General features: G+C 37.9%; 2 pseudogenes; both read right to left on the reverse strand.

The window, feature by feature from the left end:
- Positions 1 to 9,855: 9,855 nt before the first annotated feature.
- LOC149147521 (DNA damage-binding protein 1 pseudogene) lies at positions 9,856 to 10,554 on the reverse strand (annotated as a pseudogene).
- LOC149147522 (DNA damage-binding protein 1 pseudogene) lies at positions 10,555 to 14,558 on the reverse strand (annotated as a pseudogene).
- Between the last annotated feature and the right edge of the window lie 10,609 nt (positions 14,559 to 25,167).

Here is a 25,167-nt window from a genome sequence, read left to right on the forward strand (position 1 = left end):
CAAACAATGAACAGAAAGGCTTGGACTACAGCAGTGGACAAGTGTGAGTTTCCTGTGGGTGTTTTGGAGCTACTGTAGGGTGGTACAGCTGTAGGAAGAAGGCCAAGCTGCTACATCCTGTTGGGAAATGGTTGAAAGGCCTTGAAACAAGGTTGTAGGGTCTTCTAGGAGCATTGAGTAGAAACAACATCATCTTGGAGCAAGGCTGCAGTTGTGGAAGGACTGGTTGGGCAGGTTTAAGAGGGTTGTAGCAGTGGGTTACTAGCTCTAACCAACAACAACAATTACAGCAATAAAATAGACCTACAAGCCTACCTTGTGAGCAAATCTATTCAGATTTGGAGCAGACTTAATTGACCTCTTGTGAAGCAGATTTGTTGACACTTTTGAGCATATTTTTTAGGGGATTCTTAAAGCAGCTTATTGAAGAATTGATGTGCAGACTTGAGAGCGGAATTTGAGCATTGGAGCAATTATTAAACTTGTAGCAACCCTCTTGAAGAAGCCTTTGAAGAATTGATTAAAGGCCATGTTAAGTCACATTGAAGATCTAAGATTGTGGAGAGTTCTTGGGGCAGCCTATGGAAAACCTTCTTGAAGCATAGCTTGAAGATTTGTAAATGCAACTTGACTATTTGAGAATATTTTGAAGCAGTGAATAAACCTTATACTAGCTGATCTTGAAAGCATTTGTGGAGACATTGTTGACCTAGTGATGTATGACTGAAGTCATCATGAGGTGACCTTGGAGATCTTTGTTTGCGTATAATGAAGAGCAGTGGTGACACCTTCTATGAGACAAGGTTGTCATTGATTATATGACGTGATGATTAAGTGAGGGGATTACTGAAGATTGACAGGGCTCGTTGAAGAAGACTTTGGGAGCCGTGAAGAACAACCTAACATATCTTGACAAAGCAAAGCTAAAGGATTGGTGTCCTTGGAGTTGGTGCTCCTAAACTCAAGGTTGGTGCCTTGGATAAGATAGGGTCAAAGGCCTAGAGTTCAGAGCCTCACTAAAGTCCAAGTAGGTGCTTGGCACATCCCAAGTTGGAGCCTGGGTGTCTTCATCAAGGGTTGGAGCCCTACCTATATTGTACTTGATTCATTGTAAAGATTATATTAGTAAAAGCAGTTATTTATATTGTTCATTTTGTGTTCTAAATATAAGTGATCTAACTGGTAAAAGTAACAATTGAAAATAAATACTGATTCACCCCCCCTCAGTATTTCCAACAGGGGATGCAGTCGATCAAGTGTCTATGAGCTTTCCTACTCACGAAGACATCAAGTTGTTCGTAGACAATGACATCGAGCAGCAACATCATGAACAATGGCTGAAGATAACATACCATATGCAACGAATGCAAGAGGAGGTTTGTTGACAACATGGAGGCAGAACAAGGTTGCAAGCTCAAGCAAGTCCATTGATGATGAAAGCAACTTTGGAGACTCCGGCTATGGAGTGATGGCGCGACATGAAGATCGCACGAAGGCAAAAGATGTAACAAAGAAGGAGTTGCATGTGTTGAAGCAACAACTCAGGAAGAACATGAAGCTGCGCAGACAGACGAATGAGTTGCAGCAGGATCAGGAACAACAGTGGGCGCAACGTGCACTCACTGATGAAAATGTGCCAGGACAATTTAAAGATCCATCCCAGCAGCTAACATGGAGCAGACATGGTGAGAAGTGTGGTTGATCACATGCCAGGGATTCAGAAGCATGCATGGAATTGTGTGCACACATGCAATCCAACCCATTCAACACACTCACCAAGGTGAAGACAAGAAGCAAGTTGAACTGGAGCCGAACGGGTATTTAGGAAAGTTGATGCGCATGACCACCAGCACACACTTGAAGATCAACACAGAAACTATGCATCAGTGTGCTATCGGTTCAGATGCACCCAAGAAGATCATGCGCATGTTAGCAGATGATTTGGATGAATGGGCCGAACCAATGCACCGGTTGCAACGAAAGAAATAATTCGCTTCAGCAAGACGTCACCATGAGGTGCATGCACACCATCACGGACGACCAAGCTTGGCATCAACTCACCAACTTCACCATCACAACCATGTCAAAGAGTTGGTCTCAACACAGCGGACTGAGTTTCAGTGATGTCTTGGAAGGCTTTCTCAAACCATGTTGTCTCACATGAGTACATGTGCATTGTAATGTTGAGTGATGTCAAGTGTAAGTCAAGTGTCAACAGTTGGATGTAACAATCATAGAGTAGGTGAAGAGTCATGAAATTAGTTGAACTGTCACAAAGGGAAATGTCAATGGTCACCCCACCCTTTGCTATAAATAGTCCCTCATAACTCATTGTAGGCCCGTTTGGTCAGCCAAGCTTCTACTAATACTAGCTTGAAGAAGGCGTGGACAATATTGTAACACACCTTGGTTTCTCCACTGCATGGAGCTAGTACATCTCTTTGGAGGAGCAGGAGGATGTGGCTATAACGTTCCACTGTTGGGGCTAGCAGGTTTACATGGTGTATTATGTGATTGTGACTTACACTTATTTAATAATAAGAGCCAGCACATTTTCACACATATGTTGTTATTGTAGTTGGAATGTTCTAGTTGCCTTAATGATATATGTTGTTTAACTTACGTACTTGTATATGAACTGATTTGTATGCAGCTATATGAATCTTATTGTTAATGTGTTGCATATGTTGTTAATGTTGTCACCGTCTGTGTCGACTACTCTATCAGAAATCAGACGGACCTTTCTCATGAACCTTGCTATATCAACCGTCACACTCGTCTCGGACTGATCCGTGAGTGTTTTTCGTGTTATCTTACCTTGTATGTTGTGACTGTCGCATCCGAGTGGACTACTCCGCCGAAAGCTATGCATGTCCTTTGTGTGGTGTGTTCCTACCCGAGTTTGGATTGATCCCTTTCAACCTGGAACCCACCTTCACCTTCCTTTCACTTAGAAGTGTTGGAACCTCTCGTACACATTCCTTGACTCTCTGCATCAGTCACGCCCTTGCTACTAACAGAGTTATCTTACTTTCCTTGATGCAACATCGTGGTCAAGGCATTACCTTACGACCCACTGTTGGGACTCCTACACCAAAGGGTTGGAGGTCTAATTGGGACTTCTTACAGGGGAGATCCCCTTAACATGTTGGCGGGTCCAACACCATCAACAACGGGTTAATCACTTTATTTATTAACAATGTCCCATTTATTTATTATCCTTACATCTCATTATTACCTTGGGTACCTCTCTTTGTACCCCATACCCCATAATATCCCCCTAGGTATACTACAGGTTCAAAACTTTGTGGATAAAAACCCAACCATGTTAAGGGCTAGTGTAGCCCAGGGCGGGTGCAATCCCTGATGATTTTGACGACTTAGATGCTCCTAGGTTGCGACTACTCAAGCCACATGTTAGGCATGCTAGTCATCTCATGACTCACATTACCTAACAAAAAAAGGGGGTAGCCACACATGCCACCCCATTAGTATTATCAAAGTATAAACAAAATTAAAAAAGAATGTGCTAGTTTATACCAAAACACCTGATGTTTATAGCCACATTCAAACATAGGTCGAAATACCACGAGTATAAAGAACAAAAAATCAATGGCACAATGCTCAACCAAATCCCCCTTTACACCATCAATCAAAATTTTCCCATGAAATATTATTTCATTTTGACATAAAATCTTTCGTTGACTAATAATAAAAAATATTTATAAAGCTTTTATAAAAAAATAGGGGAGTCGCCCACACGACTTAGAATAGACGGTGACATGGTGTTATGTTAAGGCACTCAGATGTGAAAAGATCATTGGTTCCAAAATTCATGGACAAAAACCCAACCATGCTAAGGGCTAGTGTGGCCCAAATCGGGTGTGATCCCCAGTGATTTTGATGACTTAGATGCCCCTGGGTCGCGACTACTCAAGCCACAGGTTAGGCATGCTACTTGTCTCAAAACTCACATACCTAACGAAAAGGGGAGCCACACATGCCACCCCATTAGTATTAGCAAAATCTAAACAAAATTTAAAAACAATGTGCTACTATACCAAAACACCCGATGTTTATAGCCACATTCAAACATAGGTCCAAAGATCACACGAGTATAAAGAACAACAAATCAATGGCACAATGCTCAAGGAAAAACACTAATGACCAAGTCAACAATTGATAAAGGGTTGTCATGCTCGTTTGATGCTGGAGTTGTAGATTTTAACCTTGTATAGTTAATTGTTGCAATCAAAATTCTTAATAAAACAAAAAAGGTGCAATGGAAAACACAAACATTAACACAAAGATTTTACCCTGGATTAGAATACAACCGCAATTCTTTAACTGAATCTACAAACCCATGGGTCAAACCACCATACGCCACAAAATCGCTAAAGGTGAAAACCATGTCTCAAAAACCATAAAAAATAAAATAAAATAAAAATAAAAATAAAATAAAATAAAATAAAATAAAATAAATAAATAAAATAAGAAAAATTAATAAATTAAATAAATAAATTAAATTAAATTAAAATAAATAAATAAATAAATAAAATAAAATAAAATTGCCCAAAAATTTATTTGCAGGGGCGTTGGCCTCAAACCCCTGCACAAAGGAGCATTCACCCTATTGAAAAATGTAACTAGGTTTGGTCTTCATAATTTGTATCATTATGTACTTTATGTAAAAAGCAAAAGAAGAAAAAAAATATTGTTTTTCAAGCAATGGCTTCATGCTCAAGTCAAATGGTTATTTAGGTCAAGCATGTTCTTCATGCTTCTAGGGTTTTATGAGTCAAAAGAATATTTGTCATGAGTCAAATTATTATACTAGAGTCAAGTCCCATTTCGACTTTGAAAAGAAAGTGGAAAAATATTTTTATTTGAGTCAAAAATGTCAATTCTTGTCCCAACAATAACAAGTCGGCCTTGGAAGGGACCCATTCGACCTCTTGGATGTGTATAAATAGAGGACACTTTGACCTCATTTTGAGCATCTCAAGCAAGTTTCAATTTTTGTGCCAAGAAGAGCGAAATACAAGTGAAGAAGAACAAGAAGTCAAGGGAGAGAGAGTGAAGATCAAGAAGGAAGAAAAATATAACTTGCTACCCTAAATATCTCACACGTGTGAAGTTGCACAGTATTTGCAAGGGCCAAAGTTGCAAACCTATTGCAAGTCTGAAATTTTGTTGCAGGGGCCGAAAATTTCAGATTTTACAAGATTTGGAAGGATTTGACTTGAGTTTATTTTGACTTGTTGGGAGAGCTTGAAAGGAGGGATGACTTGGGTCTTGTGTGAGGTCTTGATCTTGGTGTTTGGGTCTTAAATTTCTCACTTTATACTGATTCTATAAGAAGAAAAGAATTTGGCTAGGTTTTCCCCTTCGAGGGGTTTTCCCCTAGCTTGGAGCCTACATCTTGTGTTCATTATATTTTTTGTGATCTTCATTGTTTATGGTTTTGGTAGTTGTTTGATGAAAAGAACATAGTAAAAGTAATAAGAAGCTATCATAACTTCACAATCAATTATCAAGCAAAGAGAAATCACCCTAATTGTTGTCTTATTGATTTCTCAAAATCATATCAAAGCTAAGGTGAAGAGAATGCAACTTGAAGATCACTATTGTTGGCATAAGGGGAAGATACTCATACAAATTAATTTGGAGAACATTATTTTAAGTGGTAATAAGGAAGGGCACAAGGATAAGACTCAAAGGTTTCCATTCATCTTGAAGGAAGGCTACTACATCAAGTTATCATATCTCTCTCTCCATCGTTGAAGGCTCTTGATTACACATTATCATATTGAAGAAGGACATCTCTCTCTTTTGGAAGCTCTTTGATCATCACTTATTTTGGAAAGCATCTCTATAGAAGTCATCCCTAAAGAACCGTCAAGAATCCTGGGAGCATCATCTACACTCTTCAAAGAAATCATCATTCATCTTTGAAGTAGCTTGAAGATATCATTGTGTCATCCATCCTAGGAGTCATCATCTTTGAAGAACTCTTGGGATCATCAAAATCTTTGGAAGCATCAAGAAGACATCATCATCAAGCAAGTCAATCTTTTGACAAGTAAGTACTATATTATTCTCTATGTCTCAATCTTCAAATCAAATGACTTCATTTTGCAAGGAAGGCAATAAGCTCAATGGATCAACAAACTTCCAAGCATGGAAGAAGAGAATAGATTTGGTGCTCATAGAAAATGAAGTCATGGACTATGTTCTAGGAAAAGTTGCAGAACCAGAGAAGGATAAAACTCAAGAATGGGCCAAGTACACTAAAGGAGAAGTTAGGGCTCAAAGGATTCTTATTGAATCCATCAAGGATCATCTCATTCCATTTGTTGCAAATTTGGGTACATCTAAACCAATATATGACAAGTTGGTGAAACTATATTCTGTTAGTATGATAGGTCAGAAAATATCTTTGAGGAATCGACTTTACAAGACAAGGTTATCAAAGGATGAAGAATTAGCCTCATATATCATAAAGGTCTCACAATTTAAGGATAAATTAAAAGGGCTTGGAGAAGTGGTTTCCGATTCTAAATTAACAACTTTTATACTCAATGCTTTACCTTCAGATTGGAGTAGTTTTGTGACAAGTGTCTATTCTAGAAAGGACACTCCAAACTTCAATGAGTTGTGGTCTTTATGTATTTTAGAAGAGACAAGATTAAAGGCAAAAGATGACACTGAACCTAATGAAAAGTCTCAAGCTTTTGCTACTAGATTGAAGAAAAAGAAAATAAAGTTTGGAAAGTTTGAACCTCATCAAAGAAACAATAATAATCAGCCACGTGGAAGACAAGATATGTCCAAAGTACAATGCTTTGGATGCAATGAATATGGACACTTTAAAAGAGATTGTCCCAAGGATCCTCAAAATAAGAAGAACAATAAGAGGAAGGAAAGGAGTGGATCTCACATAGTTGAAGAAAATGAAGAACCTGAAAAGAAGTCGAAGAATAAATATTCTAAGGATCTCTATTATTGAAGAACTTTGCCACTTCCATGTTTACTAGTAGTCTTGTTTTCTTAGAAGATGGAAACAAGAGTAGCATATGCAATTACATTTGTTGAAGAGTCTTGTATTTTACAAGTTATGGCATCATGGAAAGAAGCATATAACATTGGAAGGATTAGATTCTACACTGTCAATTACATCTCATTGGTAGCAGTCATCTAGCAATGCAAGGGTATAAGGATTTGGACCATATAGCACTTAATAGTTCATGTAGCAAATACTTGGCATCATGTTGTTATAGAAACATTCCTTTAGCAAGAAAGGATCACAAGGATCCCCTATAGAAATAGAACCATCATTATGAGAAGGTTCTTCAAGAACCATTGTAACATGACGAGAGTATATTTATACTAGAAGATTATAGAAGCAAGCATTGAAGAAACTTGCATGTATGAAGATAGTCAGATTGCAGCAAGAAGATATAATTGGAGCATTTATCTTGTTAGAGAAAAAGCCTCGTGTTCAAGGAAAGGAGCAACTCGTTCAAAAGGAAGTCAACTAGATGGCTATATGAAGAAAGAGGTATGCATATCTTTAGAGCTCTCCATTAAAATATAATTCATGTCTCTGGAAATATTGTAGGAACAGCGGGTTGCAGAAATGTGCTTGGTAAGCATGAGCATGACATGTCTTGGATAAGATTGGATAAGACAAAACTCTTTTGGTTGGTTACTCGATACATTGAAGCATGATAGATGATCATGTTGATATTGATCAACGTCTGATATGGTCTCTTGAAGAACGAAAGACTGATAACTTTAAAGGAAGTTGTGAATACTCTAAGGAATAAGATATTGAAGATTGTTGAATGGCTCATTCCATGAACACATTTTTTGATGATTGAAAGGAAAATAGGATGAAGTGTTTTGGTATGAAGATAGACCGTGTAAAGGGATGTTGACCTCAGAAAGAGCAAGTAGCAGAACATGACATCTTGACAAGAGGTTATCATGACTAGGTAATTTTGATATTGGTGATTTTTTTGAGATATGATTTGGCTACCTGGAAGAACATATTGCAGAAGTACAGGACGAAAATATAGCAGTTGAGATATTATGATATATCTACAACTATGTGGTTTGAACTCAGTTCAAATAATACATGGATTGAGTGGACAACACTAGTATTGACTTAGAAGAATATATGGCATAAATGTGTAAATGCAGAAAAGCTAGCAAGTCACAAGGTAGCCTATTGGTCATGTTGAATTTAATGATGAAGAAATTCACTTTCCAATATGGATAGAGAGAGATATGATTAATCTCTACATTTATCGGTGTGACAAGATAATTTTAATGACAAAGATGCTATAAATTATGGTTGATGGTGTTATCTCAAAATCAGGCCCTGGAAGGCTGCAAACCAGGAAGACTTCAAGTAACTGTTTCAAACCTACTTTAGGCTGAGGTTTAGCCTCCCCAACCTGAGAGGGCTCTCTCAAAGGATTACAGGTTTTTGATTATGATCAAGATGGATAACTCTTGTGAAACAATTAAGAAATGAAAATAGTGGAAACACAACTAACAAGTATCCATTGGGCTTATGGAGTCATATATGATTCAGTATTAACAACAGGGTTGGCTTTGCATAGAAGTCAAGGCATTCAGATTTCAACACACCAAACACATAGAAGGCAGTTTATGAGTATATGAAGGAAATTAGAGCATTGTAAGCGATTTCTAAGTAATCATATACTCATAACACTGTAGATAACATGAAAAGACAACAAAAGAAACTCATTAAATTGAACTCTTTATGATTCTTGAGAAGCATAAGCCAGTACTCTATTACTGAAAAAAAAACAGAGTCTTTACATAAGCCAAATATCAGAGCTTTTACTTATAAATTTCCCACCCTTAATACATTAGTTCTTCTCCCATATATAGAGTTCATGTAGATTCCTTCCTCCAGCATGAGGGGAATTCGAATTCCTCCTAATTTGACACCTATTGACACTTAAAACTAACTATTTAATACAAAGGACAGCTAACTAGGAGTCTTAGAAACCTAATACAACTAGGGGTGTAACTCCTCATTATGATAAAAACAACCTTATCTAGCAATTAAACACTCCTTTTGACACATAAAAATCCATGAAGTCGAATTTGATGAAGCCCATAACCTTCCAGCTAGCCCTTGATGACTCATCCTTTTGTTGTTCCTAGAAACTAGGAAACTGTCCCTTTCTCTATTCTGGCTGAAAAATAGGTCTTGGGACAGAGCTCATAACTTCTCATAAAAAGTGTATTTGGAAAAACTGAAGGAGGCTTTTGTGAACCAATCCATTCTTAACAAAAACCTCTCTTGTTTTTTTGAAACACCTTTCCTACCGCCCAAAATATGTCTTTGAAAAACATGTGTCAAACAGAGAAATAGGCTTGTGAAAAACTACACTTACAACAGTTTCGTAGCGCAAGTTTGGTCCTTCATTTCTCCCAGATCATAATGGATTTGAAGAAAGTGGAAGAGGTTTTTGTATTTCAGTATCTTAGGAATAAAAACCTCTTTCACTTTTCAGAGATGAGTTTTCCATTGCTTGGTAATCCTCTTGGAAGTCGACTGCTCTTTTCGTAACATAAAACTTTGGAGTTCATAAATGTCTTTCCTTTCCTTGTTTTTCCTTTGCTAGACACTTATACTTCGTGAATGCTCCCTTTCAGACCCTCCTATTCAAAGAAGATTTCCCTTTGTCTCACAAAAATGGTCCATCAAATCACAATATGCAGCTACAGCAGTTTCGTAGCGCGCTACGAAACTGCTGTGTATTAGGCATCATCTTCAACAGTTTCGTAGCGCGCTACGAAACTGCTGTGTAATCACAAAACACAGTTTCTAATGCAAAAATTTGACTGTCTGAGCTTCATTATCTTGAAATGTCTCTTTTCATGTGCCCTCTCTTCAATTGCTCCCTCCTCATGTTTGTATATCAATAAAGAGATTGCTTTCATCAAATCACCAACTACAATAAAATCTCCACGAGATTGAACATATAGTGCAAGAATATGACCATGATGGCCACATTCAGACTGTAACTCTCTTGAACCATCATCACGGAGCCCCCATTTGTATAACTGAATCTTTTGATTGATGCCAGCAAGCAACTTTTCATTAAATGCATTCAAATTGTAAACAGAAACCTTTGTCTCCTTCTCAATAACAAGTTGCAGTTTACCATCTTCAACTGAGAATACTAAAATTCGGCCTTTGTTAGGTTTGTTCTCCTTGGGCAATACATATGTTGTCCCAACACAATAATAAGCATTGTTGTCATCTGTAAATGAACAACTGAGGATGGAACATCCATTTTCATAAGTATCAAGTTGATATGATGAAAGAACTTCAAATGTTTGATTATCTATCAGGCGCACAAAGTGTGTTTCAATCTCCTTGATATTTGTCTGGGAATACTTCACACTGCAAATGGCAAAGGTGTGAAATTGCTCTTGGTGGCAAATACGACAAGCATGCTCTCCAAGAGGAATTGCATGGATATGAAGTTTATGAATGTCATCAATTTACCCAATAGTAAGCAGGTTCTCTTTTGCAATTGCAAGGTTGTCTAGAAAGGAAACTGAATTGAAAAGGCACATGTGATTGACTTCCTTAAGATTCACATTGCTATACAGCAACTTCTGATTGCTACTGTAAATAACTGTCGGCCTGTTTGATGCTGCAAAAACATGTGTTGTGTTCTTAGAGCGAAAATTCCTCAAGGTGATAGCTTTTGTACCCAACAAAATCTTCTTCCGGTCAGACAACTCTCCAGTGCTCATATTCAATATGAAGTTGAATAGATGCCCATCGCCAAGACCACATAATAAGTATGCAATCCCTTCAAATCTTGTTTGGGCCTTCAAAGAACTCTGATATATACTGACCCTGAGTTTGCCAAGTGCATCTTATGCATGAAAGGAGCATGAGAATGACCAATACCAATTCTTCCTTACCTTACCCTTTTCTTTTGAAATCTTTTTAGTGATAACAGTGGCTCCACTTTGGATAGTGTGCCCTTGTGGTTCACTAAAAACCTGCAGTTCCAGTGCCTTATCCTCTTATGATAAACAAAAATTTATTTGACGAGCATCTCCTTTAAGTTTCTTGGGCCTTCACCTCGGTCTTAAGCTTGATGATCACTGTATGAGAAAGAAGTCTATATCTACTGAAAAAAAAAAAAAAAAAAAATGCTCAGTCAACCTTGAGCTTATTTTCATTTTCCTACCTATCTACCCTATCAATTTCAAACTTCTTTCAGCTCAATCAAAGTGAAATTTCCAATGTAGCCAATCATTTGTCTTATCTGATATTTGAGTTTTTTGACTGCACCGGAGTTCAGAGCCACTATGATATTGTGATGACCACTGCCACTGAAATTGCCTCTGATATTCATAGAAAAATTGAAACACTGGAGAGTAAAAATCTTCCATGTAGTCAGCTATAGGATCCCAGAATACATGATCAGCTTGATGGTTCTCGTAACTTTCTGGTTGTGAAAATTGATCTTCAATAACAGTGTACTCTTCCTCAATCACGAAAGAGAAAGGAAGCAACACCCTCTCCTTATGTGCTGCCATAGAAATCTTTTGAAAAGAATGATCATAACCATGAAGACTATATGATTGAATTTGACCTTGTAAATGTTCAATATCTTTCTCAATGTCTTTAGCAAATTCATCCAAAAATTTCATCTTATCTTCTGTCTTGCACTCAAATGATTTTAAAAATGAAGACAAGGACAAAGAAAAATTTTCATCTATTTCTTCATTAATATGATCATCATTCCATTGTTTGAAACTTTGAATTGAATGAGAGTTTGCCACTACATCTGATCTATCTATCCATTCCTCCAAAAACATAAACCAAAAGTCTTCAAATGACTTAATAGATTTAGCAGGAAAGCTTTCAATCCACTGTTTACATTTCCCTTGAAAGGAATCATAGAACAAAATAATGCAAACATCCTCATGTTTAACTCTAAGAAGCTTGGTAAAATCACAGAAATCTGATATATGCTTCAAAGTTAAACTCAAATCTTCTCCGTTGAATTTTGGACCATTCCTTCGAAAATATGCATCCTTGGGAAAATGATTTGGGAAACCATGAATTCCTGAAAAATTTATGCATGCATACCTTGAAATAAGAATGGTAGCATCTGGGTCCTTCATAACTCCAGTGGAATCACCATGAATCTATGAATTTCGAATTCTTCAACAATGGAGTCGCCAAGGTAGATTGCAGCCTCGAAAATTCTTTTGAGCTCTTGCTACCTTCAAAAGTTCAGTCTTTAGTTTTTGAGAAAGAATAATCTTCAGGCTCCCGGAAGATGCACCAAAATGTTATCTCAAAATCAGGCCCTGGAAGGCTGCAAACCAGGAAGACTTCAAGTAACTGTTTCAAACCTACTTTAGGCTGAGGTTTAACCTCCCCAACCTGAGAGGGCTCTCTCAAAGCATTAAAGGTTTTTGATTATGATCAAGATGGCTAACTCTTATGAAACAATTAAGAAATGAAAATGGTGGAAACACAACTAACAAGTATCCATTGGGCTTATGGAGTCATATATGATTCAGTATTAACAGCAGGGTTGGCTTTGCATAGAAGTCAAGGCATTCAGATTTCAACACACCAAACACATAGAAGGCAGTTTATGAGTATATGAAGGAAATTAGAGCATTGTAAGAGATTTCTAAGTAATCATATACTCATAACACTGTAGATAACATGAAAAGACAACAAAAGAAACTCATTACATTGAACTCTTTATGATTCTTGAGAAGCATAAGCCAGTACTGTATTACCAAAAAAAAAACAGAGTCTTTACATAAGCCAAATATCAGAGCTTTTACTTATAAATTTCCCACCCTTAATACATTAGTTCTTCTCCCATATATAGAGTTCATGTAGATTCCTTCCTCCAGCATGAGGGGAATTCGAATTCCTCCTAATTTGACACCTATTGACACTTAAAACTAACTATTTAATACAAAGGATAGCTAACTAGGAGTCCTAGAGACCTAGTACAACTAGGAGTGTAACTCCTCATTATGATCAAAACAACCTTATCTAGGAATTAAACACTCCTTTTGACACATAAAACTCCATGAAGTCGAATTTGATGAAGCCCATAACCTTCCAGCTGGCCCTTGATGACTCATCCTTTTGTTGTTCCTAGAAACTAGGAAACTGTCCCTTGCTCTGTTCTGGCTGAAAAATAGGTCTTGGGATAGAGCTCATAACTTCTCATAAAAAGTGTATTTGGAAAACATGAAGGAGGCTTTTGTGAACCAATCCATGCTTAACAAAAACCTCTCTTGGTTTTTTGAAACACCTTTCCTACCGCCCAAAATATGTCTTTGAAAAACAGGTGTCAAACAGAGAAATAGGCTTGTGAAAAACTGCACTTACAGCAATTTCGTAGCGCAAGTTTGGTCCTTCATTTCTCCAAGATCATAATGGATTTGAAGAAAGTGGAAGAGGTTTTTGTATTTACGTATCTTAGGAATAAAAACCTTTTTCACTTTTCATAGATGAGTTTTCCATTGCTTGGTAATCCTCTTGGAAGTCGACTACTCTTTTCATAACATAAAACTTTGGAGTTCATAAATGTCTTTCCTTTCCTTGTTGTGCCTTTGCTAGACACTTATACTTCGTGAATGCTCCCTTTTAGACCCTCCTATTCAAAGAAGATTTCCCTTTGTCTCACAAAAATGGTCCATCAAATCACAATATGCAGCTACAGTAGTTTCGTAGCGCGCTACGAAACTGTTGTGTATTAGGCATCATCTTCAGTGGTTTCGTAGCGCGCTACGAAACTGCTGTGTAACCACAAAACACTGTTTCTAATGCCAAAATTTGACTGTCTAAGCTTCATTATCTTGAAATGTCTCTTTTCATGTGCCCTCTCTTCAATTGCTCCCTCCTCATGTTTGTATATCAATAAAGAGATTGCTTTCATCAAATCACCAACTACAATAAAATCTCCACGAGATTGAACATATAGTGCAAGAATATGACCATGATAGCCACATTCAGACTGTAACTCTCTTGAACCATCATCACGGAGCCCCCATTTGTATAACCGAATCTTTTGATTGATGCCAGCAAGCAACTTTTCATTAAATGCATTCAAATTGTAAACATAAACCTTTGTCTCATTCTCAATAACAAGTTGCAGTTTACCATCTTCAACTGAGAATACTAAAATTCGGCCTTTGTTAGGTTTGTTCTCCTCAGGCAATACATATGCTGTCTTAACACAATAATAAGCATTGTTTTCATTTGTAAATGAACAACTGAGGATGGAACATCCATTTTCATAAGTATCAAGTTGATATGATGAAAGAACTTCAAATGTTTGATTATTTATCAGGCGCACAAAGTGTGTTTCAATCTCCTCAATATTTGTCTGAGAATACTTCACACTACAAACGGAAAAGGTGTGAAATTGCTCCTGGTGGCAAATACGACGAGCATGCTCTCCAAGAGGAATTGCATGGATATGAAGTTTATGAATGTCATCAATTTACCCAATAGTAAGCAGGTTCTCTTTTGCAATTGCAAGGCTGTCTGGAAAGGAAACTGAATTGAAAAGGCACATGTGATTGACTTCCTTAAGATTCACATTGCTATACAACAACTTCTGATTGCTACTGTAAATAACTGTCGGCCTGTTTGATGCTGCAAAAACATGTGTTGTGTTCTTAGAGCGAAAATTCCTCAAGGTGATAGCTTTTGTACCCAACAAAATCTTCTTCCGGTCAGACAACTCTCCAGTGCTCATATTCAATATGAAGTTGAATAGATGCCCATCCCCAAGACCACATAATAAGTATGCAATCCCTTCAAATCTTGTTTGGGCCTTCAAAGAACTCTGATATATGCTGACCCTGAGTTTGCCAAGTGCTTCTTATGCATGAAAGGAGCATGAGAATGACCAATACCAATTCTTCCTTACCTTACCCTTTTCTTTTGGAATCTTTTTAGTGATAACAGATGGAAAGTGATATGAAAGGTTGATGGCAGGAACTCTGTCATAAAGATATATTGAGAAAGAGTTTGGCTCCATGACATCTATGAAGGTCGAAGCTCATGTATGAAATGATGGTGCAAGATAGGAGCCCTTGCAACTACTACTATGATCTCCATGGAGGAACAAGAAGAGTTCACTGAGGTGACATGGCTCTTGTCATTCAGTTAAGAACACTTGTTAACACCAGAAAATTGTACGCATGTTTGCACAATCCAGAAGACGCTAAAAGTCATCCAGCAGAATGAACAAGTGAATATTTTCTAGCTGAAGACATTATGAAGTTCAAAAAATTTAATTTCTCCTAAGGTCCAAAGTTTATGGAGTTAAAAAATTGAAGACTTCACGGTTGTTTCTTCGATAGTCATGCACCGCATGATATTTCCTTCTAAAGACGCACGGTCGAGAAAATTGTAGACTCAACGAATTCGGGACCACTTCACACACTTGGAGGCGATTCCCTGACATGATCTGTTGAGGCAAACTAATTACCTATCATTTAATTGTCAACCCGGGGGTTTTGTAAAACTTGCAAAGCGTGTGTGCATTGTATATGCTAGAAATTAACTTCCAATTTAGATCAATCTAACTATGAAACAAAATAAAGAAAAACCAAATTCACGTATTCTAATTCAACAATCAATTCAAAAGAAATTATAGTACAGCGCGCGGAATTGGAATCTTAATCTTTCACACTTGCAGGAATTGAAGTCTTAATCTACCACACTTGCAGGAATTGAAAAGCATACCACTTTTTCAGAAATGAAATTGCATGAAATGAATATACTCTAAGAGATGATGTGTGCATTATCAAATCAGGATCCTATGAAATGAATAATCAAAGCCACATCAAATGAAATGAAAGCAAAAACAATCTTTCTTAACCTGTCACACAGGAAAATATATGAAATAAATAAATCTTAATATATGAAAGCAATAAATCTTAATCTATGAAAAACAATAAATCTCATACATTGTAGGTGGCCAATCCAAAAGTATGAGAGACAAAAAGTTGAAAGGCTTCAAATGCAAGCATAACCAAATCAAAGTGAACATCACTCATGAGCATGGTGCCAAATCCAAACTCTATATTCAAAACATGAGCACTTACCAAACTTTACACATGCCTTTGAAAGGAGGAGGCTCTCCTATTTATACAAAAACATAAGAAGCTACCTCATTAATGGAGGTCCATTATTCTCTCCCTAGATCCCTATAAAATCTCATAGAGTTACAACTCAAATAGGTAATGATGAGACACATATCCTCTTTGACCTTTATCCAAATCTTCTTCCATATCTTGAAGGGAATTCGAATTTGAGCATTGGAGGCCACATAAGGGTGCCTTGGAAGCTTCCAAATGACCTACACATGTCATGAAACTCAAGCCACTTTTAACTATTAGCAAGTATATGTATTTTTTCTAAGTTTTAACCATTTAATTCACTTATAGTACTAGAAATCGTTAACTTTTGGAAAACACAAATGGAACTCATATAATTATAAAAATGGAGGCTAATGAAAGGTTATATGGTCATGGAGTTGCGACATGTGAGTGAAATGGTGGCGATAAAGGTGAAAGTGGATGATATTTTGAATACATTTTGGAGACTCTACATACCCCCCAACTGACGTTATTGCATGTCCTCATGCAATCTACTGCATTGCTTAATCATGATTTGCTTTTGAATGAGCTTGGCTTATATCAATTGTCCTTAAACTTTGCATTTGGAAATTTCATTTCTTTTTGCAAAGTATTCCTTGTCATACATTGAATTGCAACATGTTTGGTTGGTTCTTGTGTGACAACCAAATCTTAATTGGTATTGGTTCTTGTGTTTCAATACCTTGTTTCTTTTTGTTGTAGCAAGATTCATTGAACATATTTAAGAATGCATCTTTGAATTAGCCATATAATATGCTCATCATTTAGGCATTTATTTGCAAATCACATAACTTTTGAACCATAATGCAATCATAATTGATTAGGACAAGTATGTTAGGATGAAATGAAGTGAAATGGAATGAAGTGATATGGATGTGATAATAAATGGATGTCCCTTCCTCCCCCCAACTAAAGTTGTTTATGGTTTTTTTTAAATGAGAAAGGAAATATGGTGAAGTATTTTCCAAAAATTATAATTTCAGTATTCAAGGAATTCTATGATTAAAATCTAGAAAAGAACATACCTTTACTTACCTAGGAAGTGGACAAACTGTGCATATGTAGAGAAGTTGTAGTTGTTGTTGGATCATGGAATAGAATGTATAATTTCATCTGCTTCTTGGTTGCATAAATGGTGGATGAGGTGGTTAAAGTGGATTATTTATTGTTGCTGCTAAATCTATTGTATCTGCTGCAAAATGCTGAAATGATATAGTCTTCACCTGCTACAAAACCCGATGGTACAATTCTAGTCATGCGAATAAATGTGTTGTTGTCGAGCATGAAGAGAATTCATTGGATTATCGGCCATTAATGAATGTTGTTAACCAATGCGAGGCAAACTCACCATTAATGTCAACAAGTGCCAAGGTACCTAAGTACATCTTTCAAAGTGCGAATAGATGAGTTGATGTCGAGCCACTTGCAAGATCTAACGATCAAGGGACATTGATGTATTCCCATGATTATCAGCGAGAGAACTTGTCATTAATGCATACAAGCCTCAAGGTACTAATAAGGACTCTAGCCTTGAACCTAGATAATATGTTGATGTTGATAGGCCAAGACTTGTTAGAAGGGAGGCCTTAATGAATCCTCCATCATCTAACATGAGCATAAAACAATAATTTTGAAGGACTATGGATGAAAATTTTTGCAGTGGATCAAGGTTTATTTGACAAAGCGAAAAGGAAAATGGAATGAATCAACTTTGTAGGGGAGCTTAATGGTTTTATTGTTGGGTTAAAGGTTAGTGAAAGTGAGGCGGGAAAATGACTGTGAAGGAAAATGAGATGAAAATTTTATTGACTAAATAAGTAGGAATGCAATGGTAATACTAGTATCTGAAAGGCTTCCAAATCATGTGATGGATCTGATTCGACATTCTTTATCCAAAATCATGTGCTAATGCTTGGATATTTCATCTTTGATGTTGCTCTGATCATGTTCTTTTGAAAGAAATGTGGTCTTTGAGATACAATGTTTGTTTGTGTCCATCTATTTATCTTTCGGGTTCCTACAAAAACTTAGTACTTTTTCTACAATGAAATGTAAGATTATCAAAAGAGAGAGGTAATTAATCTCTCTATTTATGACATTTACACAAAAAAACTAAGAATTGGTACTAATAAAACAAATTCACGAAAGAAAATCAAATGAATTTTTACTTGTTTCGAAACTAGTGCCTCAGGTTACATGTTATGTATTTTCAGAAATTTCTTCACTCTTTATTGTTTCAAACTTTGATGATAGCTTTCTCATTGTGTATATCTCATCGAGATCTTTCCAACAATGCTTGAATCGTCGAAATCTGATGTCGTATGAGAAAGTTAGGCTGATTTGAAATTTGGGTGAAACAGTGAAAATTGTCATGCTTAAGTGTGGCATGGGAACATGATGTTGATGTGAAGGATGAAGTAGGAAAATTAGATGGCATGCTGCTCATGAATTTTGATTAGAATGCGTTGTCACAAAATAAATCATTGAATTAAATATAGAGCTGCAGAATTGTTGTTCAGCTGCAGAATTGCGTAGTTTCTGTAGCTAAAATCTTGTAAAACCTTCAATGGCTAAACAATGGCAAAGCGATTTGTTTGTTGTTCCATTGCTTCATGTATAGTTGCTCTATCAGGTCCTCTTATACCAGATCAACCACTAACAATGAGTGAATTTATGTTGAAAGATAAAATCTAAAATTAAAATAACAAAACTAAAGTAACTAAAATAAAACTAATTAAAACTAGAAAATAAAATAAATATGATGAGACCGTGAATTAAATTGAAAGAGGAGATTCAATAGAAAATGTTAAAAAAAAAATGGTATGCGCTGAAGACTGTGAATAATTGGAAAAGTTATCCTTTGTTGTGTGGGCTCAAGCTATATTTGTGCATCCTGAAAGATAAAATTAATAGAACGCTGAAACCATTATTCTATGCAACTGGTTTCTTGAGGAGTTCCTAAATGAAGACCGTAATCTTCTTTACTATGGTATTTTCACAACAATTTAGCAATCAAATATTGCCATGATTTCTTGATACCATGCAATCTCCTCTATTGGAGTGATTATTGCAGAGAATTGTGGCTCCATCTTCTGCTTCTAAAACAGGAATAATATGATTTAATTTTGACCTCAATGATCCATCATCATTATCCTTTGTAGCACAATGCAATTGGGTTGATTATATTCAGTTTTGTGCGGTGCAGAATAATTTTGTTTATTTATGATGAAAAACGTTTTCCATCTTGAACTAGCAACCAAAGAATCTTTTCCAATCGCCCGAGGTGAGTGGGCTCGATGCATCCTTTTCTCAACTGCAACATACCTGCAATCAAACAAATTCAAATGTCAACCAATGCTAAATAAAATCTGTGCACAGAAAAATGAGCTTACGTGGCCATAAATGAGCAATTGACACATTGAAGTTGTAATAAACGTGGCAGGTAATCTAATCATTGAACTTTATGATTCATTTAAGAAATTGAGGTCATCCTTTCTCCTTTTGGGATAGCGCCCGCTAAAGCCCAATCTCCTTGTCGCCACCGCTATGGAGCAACACTTTCTACAGCTAAAAACCCTGCATGGACAAAAGTCAAGTTGTGTTAAAACTGAGAAAAGAGGCTTAACTAACACTGCAACTAGCTAATACGATGCTAAGAACTAGCGTAGAGAGAGCTACACCTTTACGCTTATATCAAGATGGATTGAATACAGATGGGCGAAGAAAGTCCTATACAACAAAATCATAATTCTTTGATCATGCTAGAGAATATCTTATCATGGTTTATTCCTCCCGAAGATCAGGGAAATCAGATCTTCTCCTTCCATCATGGCCGCAACTGTCTGTCCATTAAATTCTAAATACGTTTTTCTCAAGAAATCTGGCAAATAAGGGTCCAGAGAACCTCGAAAATTTCTCAAACGGTTACGAATTTTGAGGAAAACTCCAATCCTAAACATAATTCACCCCGTTCTGAGAAAAACCCATGTTTTAGATTTTTTAGATTCGTTTTCATTTGGTCAAAAAATGTGTTTTAAAAAATGAGGTTTTTAAGCTCTGCGTATTTGGCCTCTGCTCAAGTAACTGCTGGGTGAAATTCTTTTTATTATTATTATTTGTAGTCCAAAATTGAATTGTTGGAACAATGTTAATGATCCAGACAGTTCACAAGCTTTGCAATCCTTGCACAAAATACAATCTTGCTAAATTCACCTCCCGCAGGCAGTAACTCCAGCGAAACATATCTCCTTTGCTGCAAGGAAAATTTTGAAAACAACAAATAACTTGGAGGAGGAGAACATGAATAGGCCAGCCCTGCCCAATTCTCGGTCACAGAGATCAGTGGGGAGAATGCACAACTATCTTTCGTTTTTTCAAAATCACACATAAGGTTTGCAACAATTTGTTTCGTTGACTTTTTTTTATTTGTTTAAATTTGTTTTATTCTCATTTTTTTTGTGTTTTTATTTATTTTTATTATTGCTTTTTTTTAATATGAGTTATTTATTTTATTTTTTAATTTTATTTTGTGATTTGTAATTAAAATTTTCAAATTTGTTTAAATAAACAAATTTCTTTGTAAAACAATATATATATATATATATATATATTTTTAAATTTGTTTAAATAAACAAATCTAATTTGTTTTTATATATGTTCTATTTTTTAAAATATATACATATATAAATTTAAAAAGAAACACTTCATTGATTTTTATTATATATATGTGTGTGTGTGTGTGTTTCAAATTATTAAAATGCATTTTTCAAAATAACTTCCAGCTCTTGCTCTGCGCCGCTGCCTCCTGCTGCGTCTCGCTCTGCGCTGCTGAGCCTGGGCGCTGCCCGCTCAGCCGTCTCTCGCCCTCAGGGACTCTCGGCTCTGTTCGGTTCCCTCTTTTCCCTGCTCCTCCCTCGGGGACTCTCTGATCCGTCCCTTGCCGGATCTGCTGGGTTCCGCTCCTCTGCCTCGGGGCCTCTTCCTGCAGGGTCTGACCGGTTCTTTTCCTGCTTCTCTTCGGCTCTGAGATGCTTCGTCTTCTGCTTTTGCTTTGTGCAGTTTGGGTTTTTTGCTGCTGACCAGATCTTCTCGGCCATGGAGACCCAGGGCTCGCCCCTCGGTCCTTCGCATTCTTCTCCCCCTGATGCTGAAGCTGCTTTCTCCACTTTGCTAGCTTCGTTGCCTAAGAAGAAGAAGTCTGAAGCCGCCAAGTTTGTCAAAAAACTTGCTGATGTTCCTGAGGTAAACCTTCCTTCTGAGGGCCCGATCCAGGTCGCTTTGTCCCTGGCAGATCGAGCCCTGGTGGGTCAGTTCACAGGCCTTTGGCCCTCGCCAAAATCAACGGAAAATTGGGTTGTTAAGAACTGGATCCCGCTGATCAAGAACAAAGTCACTTCATATTTCCTGGGAAGAGGCTATTTCCTGTTTGAGTTCAACACTAAGGAGGACAAAGACTTGATCTTCAGGAATGGGCCCTATTTCATGGGCCCTCAGGGTCTCTACCTAAATAAATGGACCCCTGACTTCGATCCGGCCGTGGATGTCCCGACGGCAGTCCCTGTCTGGGTTCGGCTCCCTAATCTTCCAGTGCACTGTTGGAACTGGGAGTCCCTCATGCACATTGGCAATGCTTTGGGAAAGTTCATTGACAGAGCAAATAACAACGATCAGTATGATTGCGCCCGAATCTGTGTCGAGGTGGACTTAGAGGTGGGACTCCCGGAGGCTATCAAAATAAAGGTTGGCAGTTGGACGCATGTGCAAGTGCTGGACTATGAGCAGCTCCCTTTCAAATGCCGTAAATGTCACGTCTACAGTCATTTTGCAAGAGGGTGTCCGAACAAAGGGGAATCAGAGAAAGGAAAGGAAGATGGTTGGAATCAAGTTAAGCGGTCAAAGACCTCTCACAAGAAATCTGGGGCCCCAAATGGCCAAGGCTCCCAGCCTGCCTCCACCCAAAATGTTCCTCAGCCAATAAGTCAAAAAAATAGGTATGAGTTCTTAAGCTCTGAAGAAGAGGTTCCTCAGGAAGAGGATAGACAAGATAAACCCTCAGAAAAAATGGCCTCAGCAGGATCAATACCTAAAGAAAGTGCCACAGCAAGAAATAAGGATAAGAAAACTGAAGCCTACAAGGAGGAACATGACTCGGAGGAGTTAGAGGAGGAAGAACAAATAGGGGATACACAGAAATCAATCAGAAGATCAGCAAGGGGCCGCAAAACTGCTAGAGAAAAGAGAGATCAGGAAACTTACAAAGACAAACTTCAGGGTAGTCAACCCACGCTGGAGAAACTCCTTGGCAAAAATCTGAAGATACCTAAAAACCAAGCACAGGGTTCCAAGGGAGCCCATCATCATAAATCTAAATGATGAAGATCGTCTCCTGGAACTGCAGAGGAATGGGGAGTAAAGCGAAAGAAGAAGCAACGAGAAGCCTTATTAGAAGAGAAGCCCCAGATATTCTTCTGATCCAGGAGACCAAAATGGAGGACAATGAGTTTCTCCAAACCAATAAAAAATTCTGGAAGGGAAGCAGAGGCCAAGCAGTTTCAGCTCGGGGAGCCTCTGGGGGGCTGGGCTCTCTCTGGAATCCTCTCAAGTATAGGTTGGTCTCTGAGATTCAAAATACCCACTGGCTGTTCTTGAAGCTACAACCTGTGGACTCGAGGGAGACATTCTGCCTTTTTAATGTCTATGTCCCAGTAAATATAGGGGAGAAAAGGGAGTGTTGGGACTTCGTTAGACACCTGTTGGAGTCTGAGAACTTGGAAAACATCATTATTGTGGGTGATATAAATCTCACTCTGTGCATGGAGGAAAAGAGAGGAGGAACAATCGTAAGGGACCCAGCAAGGGAGTGGGTGGAGGATCTCATGCAGGACTGGGATCTGCTCGATATCCCCTCAGAAAATGGTAAGTACACCTAATCCAATAAAAGAATAGGCCCTGGTCACATTGCTGCTAGACTTGATAGATGTTTGGTGTAGAGTTCTTTTCTTTTGTTGGGCTTAGAATCCAGATTGCATATCCTCCCTTGCAGTGTTTCTGATCATAATCCTATTATGCTTGAGATGTTGGATCACAAGGATCATGGCCCCATACCTTTCAGATTCAATCCTCTTTGGGTCAAGGATCCTGAGTTCCTAAATATGGTTCAGGACAGTTGGAAATTTCCAGTGAAGGGTTCTCCTTTCTTCATCTAGGAAGAAAAACTTAGAAGACTGAAAGCTGTTCTTAAATCATGGGCCAAATCTCTCCCCTGCCCTGCAAATGAGAGAAAGTAGGCCCAGGACAGACTTGCTCAGCATCATGCTCAAAGGGAAGATGTAGAAATCACTAAAGAAGTGTTAGATAAGGAAGCCGACCTTCAACAAACCTTCCATAAAGCCTGCCTTTCGGAGGAAGAGCACTGGAGACAAAAGTTTATGGCTTAAAGCGGGAGACAAAAACTTCGCCTTCTTTCATAAACAAGCTCAAGCTAGAAAGAGCTTCAATTCTATTGCAGAAATCAAAGAAGGAAACTCGACTCACAAAGACTTTGGGAGCATAAAGAGAGCAGCTTTCAATCACTTTAAAAATCTGTACAGAGAAGAGGGAGTGACTGACCCAAACTCTAAATTTTTGGAAGCGGTTCCTCCTATGATCTCCCCTTTAATGAATCAGCATCTAGAAGCTAAGATCTCTATAAAAGAAATAAAATATGCTCTCTCCGACATGGAGCCCGACAAAGCCCCAGGCCCGGATGGCTTCACTGCAAGATTCCTTCAAGTCTGTTGGCAAATGGAGGAGAAAGACCTCTACAAAATGATCTTGAAATCTCAAAATTGCCAGAAAATAGGGGGCAGCACTAACTCTGCCTTCCTTGCCCTCATACCCAAAGAAAAGGGCGCTAAAGATTTTAATCGGTTCCGCCCCATCTCTCTTTGCAATATTGGTTATAAAATAATCACAAAGGTGATTGCAAATAGGCTAAAAGGCATCCTCCCAACCATCATTCCGGAGAACCAAGGTGGGTTTCTTCAGGGGAGACAACTTGCTGACAATTTCATTCTAGTGCAAGAGGTGATTCATTCGAGCCAACTTTTCAAAGAGAAAGGTATGGTAATTAAACTAGACTTGGCAAATGCTTTTGATCGTGTCAGACTAAGTTTTCTTTGGGAAGTCTTGCATAAATTTGGCTTTGGAATGGGCTTTATCAATTGGATCCGTGCTTGTATTGTCGATCCCTGGATCGCTCCCTTGGTGAATGGGAGAGCAGCTGGCAAAGCTTCTAGAGGGCTTAGGCAGGGTTGCCCCCTCTCTCTGCTTCTCTTTGTCCTCCATGTTTCTATCCTGAGCTTCTATCTTGACTAGAAATTGGTTGATCAAGAGATCCTGGGGCTCAACATAGCCAGAGGGGTAAAAAATGTAAATCATACTTTGTTTGCTGATGACACCCTCTTGTTAGGGGCTGCCTCTGTCAGTTCCGCCTTAAAGTTCAAGGAGGTTCTGGACGATTATAGCGAAGCTACAGGCAACAGTTTGAACAAAGGTAAATGCAAAGTTTTTTGTTGGAATATCTCTGCCTCCATTCTTTCGGCCATCACTAGAATCCTTGGCTTTTCTGCCTCCCTCAGTTGGACCTCTTTTACCTATCTGGGCCTTCCTATCTTTCGAAAACTAGCTTACTGCAGAGACTAGATCCCTCTATTGGATAAATTCAAGGCTAAAATTCAAGCATGGGGATTCTCATGGTTAAACCTTGCCGGCAAATCTGTCCTCATCAAATCTGTTCTCAGTAGTCTCCCCATCTTTCAATTCTCTGTAATCCTTGCTCCCATTGGCATCATCAAGAAAATGGAAGCCTTCATACGCAAATTCTTCTGGAAAGGTGGCAATCTCAATGACAGGAAAATCCCTTTGGTAAGCTGGGAGAAAATTTGTAAGCCTCAGAATGAA

This window comes from Pinus tabuliformis, chromosome 9 (genome assembly GCF_031772625.1).
Source record: "Pinus tabuliformis cultivar Carrire ecotype Pingquan chromosome 9, CPIR1, whole genome shotgun sequence".
Lineage (NCBI taxonomy): Eukaryota > Viridiplantae > Streptophyta > Pinopsida > Pinales > Pinaceae > Pinus > Pinus tabuliformis.